At 39.3% G+C, this 20,738-nt stretch overlaps 1 long non-coding RNA gene across 2 annotated transcripts; it reads left to right on the top strand.

The window, feature by feature from the left end:
* Nucleotides 1-10,110: 10,110 nt before the first annotated feature.
* LOC113292701 lies at nucleotides 10,111-14,129 on the top strand. 2 transcript variants are annotated; one of them, XR_003331830.1, is made up of 4 exons: nucleotides 10,111-11,435; nucleotides 12,412-12,897; nucleotides 13,026-13,160; nucleotides 13,776-14,129. It is a non-coding gene; the product is annotated as an uncharacterized LOC113292701 (long non-coding RNA). The 2 variants fall into 2 exon arrangements; XR_003331829.1 differs by having other exon boundaries at nucleotides 12,412-13,160.
* Nucleotides 14,130-20,738: the final 6,609 nt, after the last annotated feature.

The raw sequence follows: 20,738 nt of genomic DNA, 5'->3' as shown, positions 1-20,738 counted from the left end.
TTAAAGAAGAAAGAGTTTCAATTTTTGGGTGATGGTTAACTAATGAAGTAGAAAGGGTGCTTTATAATAAAATTTCTTATTTTGGAAGATCGGGTCTCTTTTTGCAGTTTGATCTACAGATACGCGCGATAAGGATTTGTATGGGTGAGTGATGAATGCAATTAATTACGGACAACTATTAGTTTCTGGTGACGACCCCAGTCACATTTACGTACCCTACGACTATTACTCTTCGAATAGACCTCCAATGATTTTCCTTAATATAAAATCTTAGATACCAAAGCAACAATCACAGCTAAATTTATAAATTTTTGAAACTTAAAAAAATGAAAAGCAAAAATTGTACATTCCGTCGTAAAACTTGACATCCTTAAATTATTTAAAAACTTTTTATCATATATATGTCAGATGCTTTCATAATAAATAAAAAAATAGTAATATATGCTCATATTGATATCATGATATTTAATATGGGTTTTATTTGACGTAGTAGATCTTTTGTTTTTCCAAAATATATTTGATAATAAAGCAGCAGTATCAGTCCACCACCAGAAAAATCCATTAAGGCTATTAGATAATGGTGTAGAACGTTAGTACTAGGAATCACACAATGTATAAAACTTCTCAAAGGAAGAATATCATTATTCAAAGTCCATCTTCTTTTCTTTTAGATGAGGACATATATAGGCCTTATTAGGTTTAAAGACAATATCTTCTAAGATTAATGCAAATAAAAGGAAATCTACCCAAATACGATATCATGCAAGATATCTCTTATTTCTTAACAAAAATAACAAACATGCAGATATTCTTGCATGGTTAACGAATATTCTTTCGCTGATCTCTTCCTTTCAAATAAGATTCTGCCATATCTTGCACTACATCATTCTCCCCGGGAAAGAGGAAATTCGCCCTCGAATTAGGCAGGTTAGGAAGATCATCATCGGACGAGTCGCCGTGGTAGGGAATTAGATGACGCACATTGAACACATCAGCCGTATGAATATGACTGGGAAGCTTCAGACGGTAAGCATTTGGGTTGAGTTTTTCAATTATTTTAAATGGACCAATCTTGCGAGGACCCAAGTTGTTGTATGTACCCGCCGAAAAACGTTCCTTAATAAGCACAGCCCAAACGAAATCACCTACCTCAAATTCAACATGACGACGATGCTTATCAGCGGCCGTTTTATATTTGGTAGAAGAAGCTACCAAATTTTGAGCAACAATCTCATGAATGTGGTGAAGATTTTCACTAACGCATCCGCAGTGGTATGCACACGGTGTAGGTCTGGAACCGGTGCTAGGTCGAGTGAGGAACGAGGGTTAAACCCACAGACCACATGAAAAGGACTAAACCCTGTGCTTCTATGAATTGCTCTATTGAAAGCAAATTCAGCTTGAAACAGATGTTGATCCCATTGCTTAGTGTGAGACCCAACCAAACTACGAAGTAAATTCCCAAGAGAACGGTTCACTACCTCTGTCTGCCCATCCGTTTGTGGGTGATAAGCGCTGCTGAATTTTAGCTCCGTACGTAACAATTTCCAAAGACATCTCCAAAAATGACTAAGAAATTTAGAATCACGGTCAGAAACGATGGATTCCGGAAGACCATGCAGACGGTACACATTTCTGAAAAATAATAACGCCACATTAACCGCATCCGTAGTCTTCTTGCATGCTACAAAATGTGACATCTTGGAAAATCTGTCAACTATAACAAAAACAGAATCCATTCCCTGTTGAGTGCGCGGCAAACCGACGACAAAGTCCATACTAAGATCAGTCCATGGCTTCGAAGGAATTGGTAACGGCATATAAAGACCCGCATTCATGGCTGACCCTTTAGAGATCTGACAGACGTGACAACGGGAGACAAATCGTTGGACCTCCTTAAACAGATGCGGCCAAAAATAGGAGAAAGAGATCAGTTGGAATGTTTTGTCACGACCAAAGTGACCTTCGTTATGTATCTCCTGGATGATTTTCAACCTCAAGCTACAGGACGGGATGCACAGTCGAGTACCTTTGAAGATAAATCCGTCCAGCAAGGAGAATTGTGTATTATTGCCAGCACGTACAGCTTCCAATATGGCAGAAAAATATGGGTCTGATTGGTATAATGTCGCAAACGAGTCAAACCCCAATACTTCAGTCCGCAGGGATGTTAAGAGGCTCCGACGACGACTCAGACCATCAGCCACACGGTTTTGAGTACCAGCCTTGTGTTTGAGGACGAACGTGAAATCCTGCAGATAGCTAGCCCACTTAACCTGGCGTGCATTCATCTTGTCTTGATTACCTATGTGCTTGAGAGCGTCGTGGTCAGTAAACAAAACAAAGTCGGAATGAATCAAATAATGACGCCAGTGCTTGAGAGTCTGTATGATGGCATAAAATTCCAATTCGTACGTGCTATAATTTCGTTTGGCTCCATTCAACTTTTCACTGAAAAAGGCGACCGGCTTACCTGTTTGGCTTAAGACGGCACCAATACCCACCTTAGAGGCGTCTGTATGAACCTCAAATGGTAAAGAAAAATTTGGTAAAGACAATATAGGGGCAGAACAAAGCTTCTCCTTCAGCAAGATGAAGCTTGCTGTAGCTGCGTCTGTCCAAGCAAACTTGCCATCCTTCATGCAGTCGGTGATTGCTGCTGCAATAGTGCTAAAGTGGGGAATAAACCTTCTATAAAAGGATGCGAACCCATGAAATCTCCTGGCCTCATGGATTGTTTGCAGACAAGGCCAAGTACGCACAGCATCAACCTTCGATTCATCCACGGAAATACCATCCTTGGATATGACGTATCCAAGAAATAAAATGCGATTTGTACCGAAGACACACTTCTTTGTAGCGGCAAAGAAATTTTGCTGGCGTAAGACTACTAAGACCTCACGAAGATGACGCAAGTGCATATCCAAGTTAGTACTATAAACCAAAATGTCATCGAAATAAACGACCACAAACTTACCCAAAAATGGTTTTAATACTTCATTCATGACACGCATAAACGTACTTGGAGCATTGGAGAGACCAAACGGCATCACCAACCATTCATAAAGTCCTTCCCTAGTTTTAAAAGCGGTCTTCCACTCATCTCCAGGACGTATACGAATCTGATGGTAGCCACTACGCAAATCCAATTTGCTAAAAATCGTCGCACCATGAAGCTGGTCCAGGATATCATCTAGACGAGGGATGGGAAAACGATATTTCACCGTAATCTTATTAATAGCACGACTGTCCACACACATGCGCCATGAACCGTCCTTCTTGGGAATGAGCAACGCCGGAACTGCACAAGGACTAAGACTCTCCCTGATGAGACCCTTGGCTAATAACTCCCCTACCTGACGCTGTAGTTCCTCGTGTTCTCTTGGGATCATACGGTAATGAGCTCGATTAGGAAGAACCGATCCTGGTACTAAGTCTATCCGGTGCTGAATAGCACGAGATGGAGGCAACCCCTCCGGAAGGTCAACAGGAAAAATGTCTGCAAAGTCCGATAATACTCCCTGGATACATGACGGAACCTCCACAGCCGTCGCAGATGTAGGAGAAAGACCACACAAGATGAACAAAATACCCTCATCTATCATCTCGGTCTCAAACGTACGCCAAGACAGAAAATTGGAAGCCAGGTTAGAGAGTGGTTTGTGCACAGCCTCCTTGGCAGGGACTAACGTGATGCGAGTCGATTTGAACCAGAATGAATATGTGTTTAGTTTACCATCGTGCATTACCTCCCTATCGTATTGCCAAGGTCGTCCCAATAGAAGATGACAAGCATCCATAACCACGACATCACACCACAAAGCATCTTCGTATATAGAACCAATGGAAAACTTCACAAGACAACGTTTGGAAATAGTTACCTACGAACCTTTACTCAGCCAGTGAAGAGAGTACGGACTAGGATGTTTCTCTGTTGATAACTTGAGCTTTCTCACAGCTTCTTCAGACACCACGTTCTCACAGCTGCCTGAGTCAATGATCATTCGACAGACTTTGCCTTCTATGGTGCACGTTGTCTGGAAGATGTTCTTTATGAGCCATGACTCGTCAGCGTCAACCTTCGGCGTCAGGAATGATGGTCGAGAAATCATCAAGCAGTCACCTTGGTCCCCTGGCAGAAATACTTCAGCGAACTCCGTTGATGTCTCCTCCGCATCAGCAAAGACATCATCAGCAGCAGTAGTCTCTACGAGTAAAGTTTTGCCAGGTCGACCAGCCTTACGACAATCGTTTGCCAAGTGACCAGGATCACCACATCGGTAGCATTTAGGACCAGGCCTCTGAGACGTACTAACATTCTGTTGAGCGGAAGCAATCTGTGAAGGAGCAATAGTAGGACGGCCAACAGCTGCTCTAATTGACTTACGGGATAATTACTTTTCCAAACGCAGATCTCGTTGGTGAACCTCAGACACAGAAAAATAATCAAACATATTTAGTGTGTCCTGGAAAGTCTCACGCAGACCACCTATATAGCGGGATACAAGCTGATCATCGGTGTCTGTAATACATGACCGAGTGACCAAATCAAAGAACTCTTTCGTATATTCATCAATGGATCGAAAACCCTGACGAAGATTTTGTAAACGAATATACAGTTCTCTGGTATAGTTAAATGGCAAAAAGGCTGAACGCATACACTTTTCAAGCCTTGCCCAGGAAGAAATAGGAGGTTTACCTTTCTGAATTCTAGATGCTTTCAACTGACGCCACCAAACAGCAGCCCTTCCGCGAAAGCGCGTAGCCACAAGCGGAACCACTCGATCATCAGGAACCCTCTTAAATTCCAGAACTTCCTCCACGGTAGAGAACCAGTCTATACAATCTTCCGGTGATAAACTGCTACCATGAAACTCAGGAATCTCTATGCGGAATGACGATTCCTAACTCCTAGAAGCACGCTCACGCCCAGCAAAGGGGTTTTCAGTATCAGTATCGTCATCTGTTCCATCCGAATTGGATTCATCCGTAGGAGGACGACGGCGCTCATGTCGTTGTAACAATGTTGCTACTTGACCGGCGAGCTGCTCAACCGTGCGTGATAATTCATCGTATCTAGTTCTCTTCATCACCTCATCAACTAGAGCTTCGCGAGGACCACCCTGACCTCTACCACGAACCATGTTGGAAGGATCGATACCCAGATTCTGAATACCAAATGGTGTATAACGTTAGTACTAGGAATCACACAATGTATAAAACTTCTCAAAGGAAGAATATCATTATTCAAAGTCCATCTTCTTTTCTTTTAGATGAGGACATATATAGGACTTATTAGGCTTAAAGACAATATCTTCTAAGATTAATGTAAATAAAAGGAAATCTACCCAAATACGATATCATGCAAGATATCTCTTATTTCTTAACAAAAATAACAAACATGCAGATATTCTAGCATGGTTAACGAATATTCTTTCGCTGATCTCTTCCTTTCAAATAAGATTCTGCCATATCTTGCACTACATCAGGTAATAAGTCTTGATTTATAATCCTAGAAGGGGTTACCAACTAACATTTTAGAAAATTTTGATACCTCAACTAGCAGTCTAGGAAAAACATGAAATGGAGATGGTCCCTCAATCGTACGAGGAGGTTGAGATGACATTTATCACAAGGGTATGCAGTTGGATGTCGAAATCTATAATTGACAATGGAACAACTCAACGTGGATATATTTGGAACCCCTAGTCCCCAACTAACCCAATTCGCAGGAGTGGACAAGAGGAGTCGGTATCAGCATAAATAATATTGGTGCCCCAAAACTATCAGCATTATGAAGATGTCCGCCATCCTTGGCTAGTGTGAAGCATTTAAAATCAGCATTTAAAGGCTTGATGTGATCAATTTAACTAGATTTTGTGCCCCTGCTATGCCCCGGGCATCTTTTTCTTTTAGCGATATTTTTGACTTGGTATGACGTGGCTTCGCCTCGCCGCATCGTGCATTTTTTATTTTGTTTCGTGTGGCTTCTCCCCGTCCTATCGCGACACATTTGAGATTTGATGTTTGCTCGACTTCGTCTCGTCCCATCCCGGTGCATTTTTTATTTGGTTTCGTGTGTTTTCACTCCACCCCGTTGCATGTATTTTTAATTTGGTGTGACTCGGCTTCGCCTCGCCCCAGCATTTAAGATTTATTTTTGGTATGGCTCAGCTTCACCTTGCCCGGTTCCCGATGCATTTTTAATTTGGTGTGGTTCGGCTTCGCCTCACCGCGTGGCTTAGGACTTTTGATTTGGTTTTCCTATACATGTATTCTTCGCCATATATGAATCCAGCACAGCAAATAAATGAGATGAAATACAGAATTAGGCAAAATAAACGAAGCGCACCGCTATTGTCAGGACCCAAGAGTTCTACGCTAATTGTACTACAGTAATTGTAGCAATGTGTTATAACTTGGCTGAGCAGTTAAATGAGGGACTCCTAATGTGTAAAACTACTATATCAGGGTAAATGGGAATAAAGAATTCTTTGTGACATTTTCACAAACAGATCTCATGTATTAACTTTGCTTATTTCCTAAATCCGAAAATCAAACCCTAATCAATTAGGAAAAAATGCATTCGATGAGTGATATTTAGACATATGATTGTTTGTAGGTGCTATAAAAGAAAGAAATGAGAATAACACAGTTGTAATGGCATGGCAACTAAAATTGCTAACCTGCGATTTGGACCCTTAGAGGTTAAGATCAAGATGACCACGGAAAAAGAAGATGGGCTTTTCCGAAATCGCAAATACACCCTCTGGCATCTTTACTTAGTCAAAATGAATATATTTACTAATCAATAGACTTCCTGCCCCTTCTTTTCTTGTCGGAATTGTTTTCCATCTTCCCTCTTCTTTTCTTGTCAATTTCTGACCACTGTATACAACAAAAATGCAGGTTCAGAAGTGCATTTGAAGATATGGATGAGTCAAACCTATATAGTGGTGACTTCAAACAGAGTTACAGGTGAGATTTTCAACCCTGATACAGTACCGTAGCTGATCAATTTCCTACTATTTTCTCTTGGGATGTCATCACTCATGCATCAATCATATCCAGGGTCAAAGAACCAAAGGGATGAGAAATCTAGGCAACTGATTATTGACAACTCAAATTAATTAAAATATGCAGGTACACAACAAATCTAGTGATAAAACGATCGAACATTTGTACTATTACTTCTAGTGGATCCATGGATACACCAATAATGCAAAGAAAATACCCAAGAAATTATGATTTTAAGACTCTTAAAACTTTTTCTTTTTTTAAGACTTTTAAACTTATGTGCAATAAGATCAAAACTGACATAATTCAAAATCAAAATCAACATAAAGTAAATTCATAAATCACCACACAAAAATAAAAAAAAAGTGGCACGATAGTACCTGGAGTTTTTCATCTTGATGCCCATACCACAAATCAATTCTGAACCCTTCTTTGATCAAAGAAAATATGGATAGCAGTGATCTTGTAATTGTTGTTCATCAAAAGAAGATCATGAGCACTCACACAAATAAGCTGGTTAAATTAACGTAGACATTATTTCCCAGCCAAATCCGCTCATGATAGATCCTGACTTTATCACAATTTTATCGACTCTCTCCCACCGGACTACCTCTACCACAATGAAGGGTTTTTTCCCTCGACTTCAACAGCAAAGAAGTAAACAAAAGCAACATTAATACTAAAATGAATAATACAAAGGCATTAATTATTTTCAGCTTCAAACCATTATAAATACCCAAATTCCTAAATCTTCAAACAAACAAAAAAAAACGCACCATTTATCTCAGATTTATATAAGTGTAATAAATACGGTGTTACTCTTTCGTTACACATTAATGGTCACACTAAGAAGTGTGACTTTAATTAATTTAAGTTACACTTAAATGTGTAACAAAATTTCTAAAAATAAACACTACAAAAACAGTTCTTTTTAGTGAGGGTTCTTAAACCGTCATAAATAGGAAATAAACCGCCCCAAATAGAAAACCGTCGCAAATAAACATTTGTGACGGATGACCAGCCGTCGTGACTAATGGCGTCACAAATGTTATTTGTGACGGTTTTTCTCTTTTTGTGGCTGTTTGGTCAACCGTCACTAATAGATTTTCTATGTGTGGAGGTTTTTTGACCGTCACCAATTGTACTACCACCGTCGGCAAAAAGTTCCGGCAATGGTTGCCAAGTCCAGTTTTCGTATTTTGCTAATATTTCTCTGTCGTTGTCCGCCAACGGTAATCTGTCACCGCAGCTGGATTTTAGAGTCTAAAAATTTGTCCGAAATGTTAGGTTTTTCAGAACATAAACTTACTCCATTTCATATAAAATAAGAAACTAAACTTGCATTCATATATAACAAAGTTTTCGAAAGTTTTCCATTGAAACTTACATATATGTAAGTAAAATGCAAATTTTACTGTGTATGAAACAAAAATCTGGGCAACAGAACACCCAGAGAATTCGAAAAGGTAGTAAGTAAGCTTAAAAACATTAGAAGTGCCTGTGTAAAGTTTGGGACAAACTGCTAACACACTTGATGGCAAGAAAACAAAAAAAAAGGCACCATCCCATTCCCTTATATTAAAAAAACAAGCACATATATATCAGTCGATCCATATACACCAATATCTTCCATTCATGGACTGTTCCTGATCTTCGCGTCAGTCGATGGGGTAACAGTCTTGTATGTCCTATATCAGTCATCCATCCATATACACTAACATCTTCCATTCATGGACTGTTCCTGATCTTCGCGTCAGTCGATGGGGTAACAGTCTTGTATGTCCTGTAACACACAAACCATTTCAAGGATTATCGTCGCAGAACATTTCATGTCAGGTTTAAGGTTTTAAGGAGGAAATAACTTAGTGAAGCAACTCAGTTACCTCAATTGTGCCTCCAGTTCAACAATCCTATCCAAGGCTGCCTGATAAGCTCCGTTGGTAGTTCCTGGCTCATCATACGCAACAAGTGCCTCTAATCCATCTATCCGTTGCGTTGCTGCTTGAAGTTCTACAAGAGTCTTCTCTAGTTGTTGTCTAAGGTTCGAATTCTATGCATTTGGTTTAGTGATAGGCTTGGTTGATAACTCTTTACCCCAATATTGATGTGGCTTTATACCACTGCCTAGACAGTGAACACGACCCCCTTTATTCAAGCAGAAATAACATTTCGGTTAGTACATACAGTCATAGGTTTCCACCAATAAATGTTAACATGACACGCAACAGTAAATAAAGTTTGATAGTAACAGTCCAAAGTGTCTTCATATATCAGTGTATCTCAATAAACATTATAGTTGGCCAAAAGCTCCAACCAGCAACATTTTAAGAAACCAAGATTACATGGCGCAATGTCGTTACCTGCATTGTTGTTGCGGTGAATGAACTGGAGTTTCCATCCCTGTGTTAACCTAAGCCTGATAAACAAGAAAAAACTATACCTAAGTAAGGTGAAAACCAACAACAATCATGTATCTACCTCACAAACAATATCAATTGCTTTTTCTGAAACAGAGTTAATATATCACTTTTCCTAAAACTGGAATGTGGAAGTATCATTTTTCTAGAAACGGAAAATTAGTCGATCCATAAACCAAAATATATATGGTTGTATGATGTGTTATGCATCTTTTGTGGTGGATTACATAATGGCTTTGTATTCAATTTTCGAGAATTGTGACCAAAGTGAGAGTATCACTTTTCTTGAAACAGAGGGAGTACATCGTTGTACTAGTTGCAACGGAAAATTAATTGATGCATAAACCAAAATATGGTTACATAAAGTATTATGTATCCTTTGTAGTGGTTTGTATAATCGATATATACATTTAATCGATATAGTAATTGGACTAAAAGGGAGGGACATTTTTGGTTTTTTGGCCCTGATCATTTCCAATGTTTTTGTATCAATTGATCACTCCAACAATAGAAAGCACGGTTTGGCCAAGTTAGCCTTTGTAAATGGTGGTTCATATTTGTTCTGACATTACATAAATCCACGGCTGTGGTTGATCCCCTAAAACTCATTCTTATCTATCGCATGTAGTTTCTCTTCCTTAATGTTAACGCTTACGAGTCTTTCCATAATCTGAAATACAAAATGTCTTCCTTCCCTTATTCTCTGATCTTCCGATCATCAAAAACCTAAGTATTATATAGGTATTGTCCGTGAAGCAGTATTTTTCTTTTAATATTTTCGAATGAAGGAAAATTCAACTGGAAGAGGACCTAGGTCTGTCTAGATTCTTTCTTGGTATCTCTCATTTGGCAACATGTTTTAACAGGTAAACATCGATCTCTAAAACTGTTAATGCCAATTTTACGAAAGTGGATTTACTAATGGGATTCTAAATTTCCCTTTTTAGCACATCTCAAAATTATAATTCTTTAACATCAAAAAAAATTTGATTCATAATTCGTCTGAAATTTTCGTCGGAGTTATGTTTTTGTATCCAGATGTACCATCAAGACATGTCAAAATAAAAGAAGGTATGTTTTTTACTAAGAATTCATTTTCTGGATTATACAATGTTTCTCCTAATTGTGTTTTCGTATTTCTGGTTAAATCTCTCTTTCTTTGACAAGATATTAGGGGCCGATCACTGAAATCGAAGGGTTGACAATTTTGTTTGCTATTACTGCTACAGAAATCCTTCTAAGTATCAATGATCAATTTAGTAGCATATTTCTGTAAATACTGTCGATCCCAAGGAATAATAGTGTTGTGTATGTGGATCAAAATCACGACAATCATGATTACGCTACGTCCTCCTCCCTCATTTTTCTTATTTTGAGATGCATATATATTAAGTACTTAAGCTACTGATTAAGGGACCTGTTTAGAATTGCAGGTTGCAAATATTTGTAGGCTTTAGTGAATTGTAGAAAGTAGCCCAAAATTGTCTTTTACATAACTTAAGATATTTTGTTGCAATGAGACGTGGCTTCATTCTTTTCCTCCTAATGTACTTGATAACTTTCATATCCTGCAGTCAAATTCGCAGAATCTGATGAAGTTTTGATTGCAAATTTGGTTGATGTCTCTGAAATAGTCATATTCCATAGGAAAGCCATACTTTGTGTATCACTTATTTGCTTTTGTTCCTATGTGCACCAAGTGTATCGCATTTTTGGCACAATGCATTTCGTGGAGATGGATGCTTAGCTGATAAAGGTGATAGTCGATGTTATACAGAGAAAGACTCTGTAGCAACACTGGGGTAGTCAAGTTATTTACTCTTCGCTGTTATACTGCATTGTTGGTAGAATGTGCTTAATTATATTGAGTCTGCTTACATCTGGAAATGAGGACCACAAATGAGGACCTGTGTCAATTAATTGCACCAATGTCTTGACCAGATTACATTTGAATATGAAAACCACCTCTATCCAGCTAAACTACGTCAGGGATCTTGACAGGTCAGTCTTTTATCCAATATGAAAAACATTCAAGGAAATGGATGATTTTGAATTATTTATTTATGTTTATATTTAAATTTTAGTGTTTCTCATTCTGCAAGATAACTTCATATTATGAATCTTATGTTCAATCGTTACTGGCTCATTAAGTACCAAATAATAAGAAATTTATTTCGAATTGCTTTGGTGTGCTATTTTCCATTTCTCATGCTTTATCGCTGATTTCTTCCTTTTCTGATTTACGAAGAGCCGCCCTGATGTATATATATATAGTATTAAATTAAAGATTGGACCTTTACATGAAGGTAGGGATTCTGGATTGATAATTATTTTCATCTTAAATTTCTTTGAATGCATTAAAGGCGCGAAAAGGAATACTAGCCGTGATGTATATGATTCAAAAATTTGGGGTTTCTAAAATCAAAGCTTCCGTCAAAACCTAAGTTGATTCATGTTTGATCTTTTGCTTTGCTTTTTGTTTCTAACCTGCGTATGAATAATTTCTATTTCGGCAAAAATGATATGCTTTACTTTGCAATTAATATTGGATTTGAAATTTGAGAACCAATGTTGAGAACTCTCAGTCAGTTTCATACTTTCATGTTTTTTAGAGCTTATTCTTGGATTTTAATTCTTTGTAATTCTTATATGAATAAGCAATCCAGTGGAAATGTTTGCAAAAAGTGTTAAGCCAATGTTACATTGTTGTTTCTTAAATTTAAAGAATACTATTTTTGTATAGTGAAAAACAACTGCTTTAGTTCTCAGTTATGTGGTTCTGATCCTGATGGGTGGAATACAACATGTTCGTAATTCATATGTTCAATGATTATATACCAGAATATCATGTTTTGGAAATATAATAAGATTCAACCATTTGAATTCCACTAAGATCTTATTTTTTTACTACCTTTCGTTGATTACTTTTCTAACTTGACACTAATGTTGTTTTTCTTGATATTCTTTATTCTTTTAGGTGTCTTCCAGAAATGAACTCAGAGCATACCATCAAGGTCTCCCAAAATGACATGAATATGCTGCCGCCTTCGAGATGACACAAAATCACAGCATATGTGGGGATTAAAAGCTCGACAATGAATATAGCCTTTCAAATGGAAAAAGAAGTTCTTAGTGTAGTTCCCGTTATCCCTAAAAGCTCCATCACCATAGTAATTTATAATAATATTAATTGCTTGCACTAAATTGCTTATCTTTTAAGTAATGTAAGGCATTTGGGTGTGTGATGGGAATCATAAGAGCAATTTCATCACACAAGCAGTTTCTGTTGGGTGGTGGATTTCCAAAGATCCAATTCACAATTTCCTTATATTAGGGAAGTCTGGAATATCTATACAAAGCATCCGGATGGGCATAATGTCTAATCCAATGATGTGAGCTAGGATCAGGGAATAGGAAAGCATTCAAATTTACCATGAAAGTGTTCTTGAGGATGTCAATTACTGTGGGTTTCTTCTATTGCTTGATAGTTATGTTATTAAGATTCACTATTCTATTGGCTTTCACTGTTTACAGAACTTTCAGTTTACATAAAAAAAAATATTAACTGATCCTAGCTACATTTCTTTCCAGACTTGTATCTTGCTAACAAAGATATGTGCGTTTCTTCAAAATTAGGGGTGGCTTTTGGATCTCAACGGTAATCCGGTTATGGCATACCCATATCTCCTCTAGGATTGTACATGGCATGGTCATCTTCGCATTAAGGTATATTTCCAAATTTTGTGTTTTAAAAGATTTTTGGATATAACTGTAATTATGAGAAGACTCTTAAGCCCCATAATTGGTGGAATTATGTTAACATTCCTTCGTGTAGAGCCGGGAATGGCTTTGTCTTTTGTATATTTACTTATGTTACATGTATGAGGTTCACCCATTTACTTAGTGATAGTCATTTTTTTACGAAACTGGGATTCTTATTGGTTACATCCTTTTAACACCGGATTGTGGATTTAGGAAACAATGGAAAAGATATAGCTTGACCTAATAAATGTGGGTGAGTGGGTTCTAATTTGTTGATTCGTTGAAATAGAACAAGCTAATAAATTTTCAGTCAGAATGAGTGTCCTTTAGGTTTAGAATGTTTAAAAATTTATGTCTACAATAGACTTTCAAGGGAAATGCTTCATCAGACTTTTGGGGTTTCTCGAACCGTAATTATGAGCTCTATAAGTTATATATCATTAATTGATAAAATATATTGTAATTTTAAGTAACCTTTGAGTGTTTATTGTTGCTTACCAATTTCTGAGACCCTGACATGTTTTTGTGGTGCTGCTTATGCTTGATAATGATGTTGGTTGCCCTTTCCTTTTATAACAGTGCGTGGAAATATTCTCAAATTCTTCGTTTCTTAAAATCATCGGAAGGACTAGTGGTCAAGCAACAAAACTGTAAAGAAAGTATCCTACATTGTTAAAATTAGCACAGCAAAGAGGTAGTTTTTCGTGATACGTGAGTGGACATTGAATGTCTATTATGTTTCTCATGACATTTGACTCCAGTAGAGAGCATTGATTTGCTAAATTGATTTACTTTAAATCCTAATGAGGTGTACTAGCTAGAATGGAAATTAGTCCAGGAGGCTGTATAAAGAAAAATGGTAATGGATCAAGTTTAAGACATGGCCTTTGCCTGCTCGAATCTATTCCAATAGGACTAGATCCGAGCGGGACTTTCGCTGTTGAGATTGTCTTTCTTTGTAATTTTAGTGTTAGAGTTTTTGGTATAATGCCTTACCCTCTTTTGAGAGATAATTGCCATATATATTATTATTATTTTGGTCAATTAAGGAGAATATCTTGTGACCGTAAATAAGGTAGAGTATCTTCTATTACACCCCCTTAGTCTGAGTGGGAGAGGAACAAACGCTAAGACTAGAACGAAAATTAATAAACAATTGTCTTGGAAGACCCTTGGTGAAGATATCAGCATATTGATGTTCGGAAGGGATGTGCAAGACACGAATATCACCAATACGAACCCGTTCACGAACAAAATGAATGTCAATCTCCACATGTTTTGTGCGTTGATGTTGGACCGGATCACCAGACATGTAGACAGCGCTCACATTGTCACAATACACCAGAGTGGCCCGTTGTAATGGCATATGTAACTCAAGAAGTAAATTCCGTAGCCAGGTCGTTTCAGCCACAGCATTAGTGACACCCCTGTATTCTGCTTCAGCGCTGGAGCGAGACACCGTTGCTTGACGTTTGGAAGACCAAGAGACAAGATTGTCTCCAAGAAAAATGCAGTAACCAGATGTTGATCGGCGTGAGTCAGGACAGCCCGCCCAATCAGCATCAGAATAGGCGGTGAGGCCAGAGATATTCGAAACCGAGAGAGACAAACCATGATCAATAGTGCCCTGAAGGTATCGAATAATTCGCTTAATGGCTTGCATGTGTGGCTCCCGAGGGTCATGCATAAATAAACATACCTGCTGAACCGCATAAGATATATCCGGTCGAGTGAAAGTGAGGTATTGTAACGCTCCGGCCAGACTACGGTATAAAGTAGGATCCGAAAGTGCTGGTCCAGAAGTAGCACTGAGCTTAGAGTGCGTGTCAACCGGAGTTGCTACTGGTTTGCAGTTCGTCATGGATGCACGAGCAATGATGTCCTTTGTGTAGAGTGACTGAGATAGAAACAACCCTGAGGAAGAACGAAAAGCAGTAATACCCAAAAAATGATGTAACGGGCCAAGATCAGTCATAGAAAATTCCAGTTTCATCAGGTCGATAAAGCGGGCTAGGAGAGCATCAGTAGAGGCAGTGAGTATGATATCATCAACATATAGTAATAAGTACGCAGTTTCCCGGCCGGACCGGTAAATAAAGAGACATGGATCACAAACACTACCCCGAAAACCACAACCTGTAATGAAAGTCGCAAACCTCTGGAACCACGCCCGAGGCGCCTGTTTGAGACCATAAAGAGAACGGCGAAGAAGACAAACATAATCAGGTCGAGCAGGGTCAACAAATCCCGGAGGTTGATGCATATAAACTGTCTCAGACAAGTCCCCATGTAGGAAAGCATTCTTAACATCCAATTGTTGAATCGGCCAAGATCTTGATGTGGCAATGCTGAGAACGGTACGAATGGTGGCAGGCTTAACAACCGGACTGAAAGTCTCAAAACAATCAACCCCAACCTGTTGAGATTTACCATTGGCAACAAGACGGGCTTTGTATCGCTGCAATGTACCATCTACATTAAACTTGTGACGAAATAACCACATGGAACGAATAACATGAGATCCAATAGGTCGTGGTACTAGGTCCCAAGTGTTAGTTTTTAACATAGCAATAAACTCATCTAGCATGGCCTTGGTCCAGTTGTGATTCCTAAGAGCATAAAGGTGAGATTTTGGCAAATTGGAGATGTGCTGTTGTGTCTGAACAATGAGATTCAATCGGTGAATGGGACGGAAGATTCCACGAGATGCACGAGTGACAGGGCGAGAGGAGTTGGCTGAAGTGCCAGGATGAGCGGAAGATGGAGGTGTGACTGCCTGGATAGTGCAGTCAGGCGCTGAAGTGGTGCAGTCAGGCGTTGTTGCAGGTGCTGAAGTGGTGCAGTCAGGCGCTGAAGTGGTGCAGTCAGGCGCTGTTGCAGGTGTTGAAGTGTTGCTGTCAGGAGCTGTGGGAGCTGACTGCTGCTGTGGGGGAATGTGGAGGTGAGGTGCTGTAGTGGAACGACGATGAGGAGGTGTGTAGGGTTGTATTGCAGGAGACGGAGTATGTGCAGTGGCGGAAGATGGTGGAGCCACGTCTGGGCGTTGCTGTGTAGTAGAGGAAGGAACTGACGTAGCGGCGGAAGGTGGCTGGACAGTAGGATGATGAGATGTTGGGTAACAGAAACGAATGGGAAGGAACGTGGAAGATGGTGTAGAAGGAGAGTCTTGACAGTTTGATGAAGTAGAGACAGTGTGCTTGAATGGAAACACGTTTTCACCAAAGGTCACATGACGAGACAAGATGATTTTGTTAGTGGCTAAGTCGAGACATCGATAACCACGGTGATGAGTTGGAAAACCAAGAAAAACACACTTAGTGGAACGAGGATAAAGCTTATGAGTAGTGGTTGCGGAAAGATTGGGGTAGCAAAGACAACCAAAAGTACTAATATGAGAGTAGGTTGGTTGACGTTGATAGAGAATGGACACCGGAGAAGAGAAATTTAGGATTTTGGAAGGAATAATGTTGTGGAGGTAGACGACCATGTGTAAGGAGTCGGCCCAATATTTGGGAGGGACAGATGCATGAGACATAAGAGTGCGAGTGATGTCATTGACACGACGAATCATTCGCTCAGCTTTGCCTTTTTGAGAGGAGGTATGAGGGCATGAGAAACGGAAAACTAACCCATGTTTGTGAGCAAAATCATGAAACGATGAGTTGTCGAATTCACGACCCATGTCACATTGAAAAGATTTGATTTCACGTTCAAACTGAGTTTTAACGAAGGAACGAAATTCCAAGAACTTGGTATAAACTTGGGATTTTAATTTGAGAGGAAAGATCCATAGATAATTTGTGAAGTCATCTAACAATATAAGATAGTAATTAAAACCAGTCTCAACATGTATTGGTGAGGTCCATAAGTCGCTATGAATGATATCAAAAGGAGCAAAAGTAACAGAATTTGATTCCAAAAATGGCAGACGAACATGTTTACTAACTTGACAAGAATGACAAAGTTTGGTAGACTGAGTTTTATTAAATTGAATTGAAGAGTTTGCACGTAAATTATCTAAGATAGCTTTCCCTGGGTGGCCAAGACGGCTGTGCCAAATCTCATGAGAGCATACGGCAAGGGATATAGGATGAGACAGAGACGATGTTGAAGGTGATACGGCAGAGGCAGTAATAGGATAAAGCTCCCCGGAACTGTTACATCGAAGGAGAATCTTCCTCGAATTCAAATCCTTCACAGAAAAACCAGACGGATGAAATTCAACAGACACATGATTATCAGTGGTGAATTTACGAACAGAAACCAAGTTTTTGATTATGTCGGGAGCAACAAGAGTATCTTTGATTTTTAGGGTGCGGGACGGAATATCTATGAACTTGGTACAGGAGGCAGTGACTGGAATACTGTGACCATTGCCAACTAAGATGGAATGGATATTACTAGTATTAAAAACAGTATTCAAAGTACCTGAATCCGTAGTGAGATGCGATGTAGCACCGGTATCCATATAGAAAGCGTCGTCAGGTGAGTATAAACTCATGGAGCTGCACGCTTCGGTAATGTCACTTGGTTGAAGATATTCTGTGGATGGAGTTAGGTATGCCTGTGCACGTCCAACGCCAGAAGTTCGACCGCGTGACTGACCAGTACGGCCACGGCCTTGGAAGGAACCGCGGCTGGAAGGTTGCTGCCAATGTGTCGCCGGAGGTGCTGTAGGATACGGACAAGGTGGCACTGCCCATTGTGGTGGACAGTGGATGTTGTACGTAGGATGAGGTGCACCGTAGAGCTGGTAAGGGGACGGAGGTGTTGGCAGCAGGGGTGGTTCGGTGGCTGGAGTAGATGAGCGATGACCAACACGTCTGGCATGACCACCACGCTGTGAGCGCTGGTTGTTGCGGTATCTGGGTGGAGCTGCAGCGGCAAGTGCAGTAGGTGCAGACTGTGATTGCTGTTGGGAGCGTCGAATCTCTTCGGTACGCAGCTGGGATCGAGTGGCATCAAACGTCGGCATTGATTGTTGGATAAAAGAGGCTACCGTGTTGTATTCCTCCGGAAGGCCGTTGACAAGTTGAATCACAAGGCGTTTATCATCCATGGGAAAGTCAAGATCAAGTAATCGATCGGACAGGGATTTTATCTTATCGCAGTAATCATCAATACTAGTGCAATCAATAAACTTAAGATTGACAAACTTACGTTCAAGAGTCGCAGCGCGGTTACCTTTGTTGTCTTGAAAGAGTTTCTTAAGATGATCCCAAAGCTCTTTAGCAGTTTTGCCAGATTTGAGGACGTTGAGCATTAAATTCTTGGCCATGGTGGAGAACATCCACTGTCGACAGAGAGCGTCGAGTTGGAGCACAGTGTCGGCGTCAACATCTGCAGGGGGTTTGGCTCCATTGATGAGAAAAAGAAGGCGATGAGCCTGAAGATGGAGTTCAAACAGAAAAACCCAAGATGAGTATTCATCCTGTTTGATGTCTAAGGTAATAGGGATTAGGGTTTTGATGTTGTTGATAGCAAACGCCGGATGGATTGTCTTTTTATCTCCTGCCATTGTTGATTTTGGTGAAGAAGGTGAAGAAGAAGAGGATCGGCTATTAGGTCGATACCATGTTAGAGTTTTTGGTATAATGCCTTACCCTCTTTTGAGAGATAATGGCCATATATATTATTATTATTTTGGTCAATTAAGGAGAATATGGTGTGACCGTAAATAAGGTAAAGGTAGAGTATCTTTTATTATTTAGTTGTTTGGTCATGTAGTATTTCTGGTTTGTTGAAGAAGGGAAGATACCCATGGGTAGTGATTGAAGGCCTGTCTCCCCTTTTTCTCTCTTCAATTTCCCTAGATCGAAGATGTTATCCCCATTTCTCCCAGCAGATCCTATCTCTACCTGTTACTACTTTACCTCATCTATTATCGCATTGAATTCCTTAATTGATTTCCATCAATCAAAGCCAATACAAGCAGACATTTCACCCATCTTAATTGATTTCCATCAATCAATCAACCTAAACAAAACCTCCATCAACCACTTCACCCATCTCGACCATCCCCTTCACCCATCTCATACATCAGCTCATAACTAACAAATTGTTAGTTTCTGATGATAATCAGACTTTCAATCTACATACACCCATCTCTTACATCAGTTCTAAATCAACAGAGGTGTTGGTTTCTGATGATAATCAACATTTCCATCTTCGAATCTGAATCGACAATTGTTTCGAATCCTCAAAATCAAGAGGAATCTTCGAAGTGGTTTGATTCAAGGGGAGTTTTGGGCCGGTTCGAATGTTGGTGGTGAAAAGGCTTGTCGGCGCTCTGGAAAAGATGATGATAATTAGGGTTTTCATCTGTCTTTCATGGGCTTCTACCATAATGGGCAATTTCTAGTGTAGTTCTGTAGCAGGTTGGGCTTCGATGAGGATATCTCATGGGTTTTTTGGGCAGTCTTTTGGCTCCTTACTCTCTCAGTCGAGAGATGTACCCCTTGTAATTTTCTTTTCGGGTTTGGTTTGTAAACAATTCTTATTTCTCTAATATAATCTCATTTTCTCGATCAAAAGAAAAGACATGGCAGTGCTGGCATTTTAGATTTTTTGTTTGGAGTAAATGGTTTCATCCAAAAGTCTCTTTATAGTATACTCATGGTCAGTTTATCATGAATGCTTTCTTCAAGAGTGACGCTTCACCGTAGGGGAGTCCGGGTACTGTCTAATCTATGATTGATGAGCTCAAGGGAAGTGGAAGATACAAGTCGCATGAACTTGCTTCAACTGTTTGGAAATTCTTCATTTTGTTTGTGGGATTAAACTGGGTATTGTTTAAGGACGTGTCAACTCAATTTGAAGGTTGGAGGTTGCAAGGAAGCTATAGAACTATGTTGGCCCGAATGTTCCATATGCAGTAATTTAGTAGCTATGAAAGAACGCAATGCTAGATACCGTTGGTAGGGGAAACAATAACACGAATGATCTTTTATTGTTAGTAAAACAGTCGCTTATTTTGTGGTGCTCCGATGAAAACTCAGTCAGGGATACTTTGTTTCACAGTTTATGTTTAACTGGGAGGAGACTGTGTAATAATATAATTTTTCCTTCGTTTTTCTTGACAGACATTGTTGATCGTCCTTTATAAATATTTTTTGTCCTTTGTTATATAACTTATTTTTTCTCAAAACAAAACTAAAAAGTTATTAAAAATTCATTTGAATTTGGGTTCACTGATTTGTGAAGTCCATAAACAACCATCTCAAAACTAAGTGTGAGTTCTGAGATGAATAGACTCATGCCATGAAACTATTTTTTTAGTGTTTGAATATAGTCATGGACTCATGGCATAAAAATTCCAAGAACGCTGATTTACAAATTTAAAATATTTTAAGGAAGATGCATTTGCTCCATGATTGAATATATTATATTATGGTAATACATTTAAAAATAATACCCAAAGCTAGAGATAAAAAGTAATTTATACCCGTGCAGTTTTATAAAAAAAGTGGTTATATAATATCCTCCCTTGCTTTGCATGGTCAGCCCAGTAATACACATTTTACAAGTAGAGTGACATCCGCC

This window comes from Papaver somniferum, chromosome 7, assembly GCF_003573695.1.
Source record: "Papaver somniferum cultivar HN1 chromosome 7, ASM357369v1, whole genome shotgun sequence".
NCBI classification, from domain to species: domain Eukaryota; kingdom Viridiplantae; phylum Streptophyta; class Magnoliopsida; order Ranunculales; family Papaveraceae; genus Papaver; species Papaver somniferum.
Note: the sequence above shows the minus strand (reverse complement) of the source record. Positions and strands in the feature narration are given on the sequence as shown.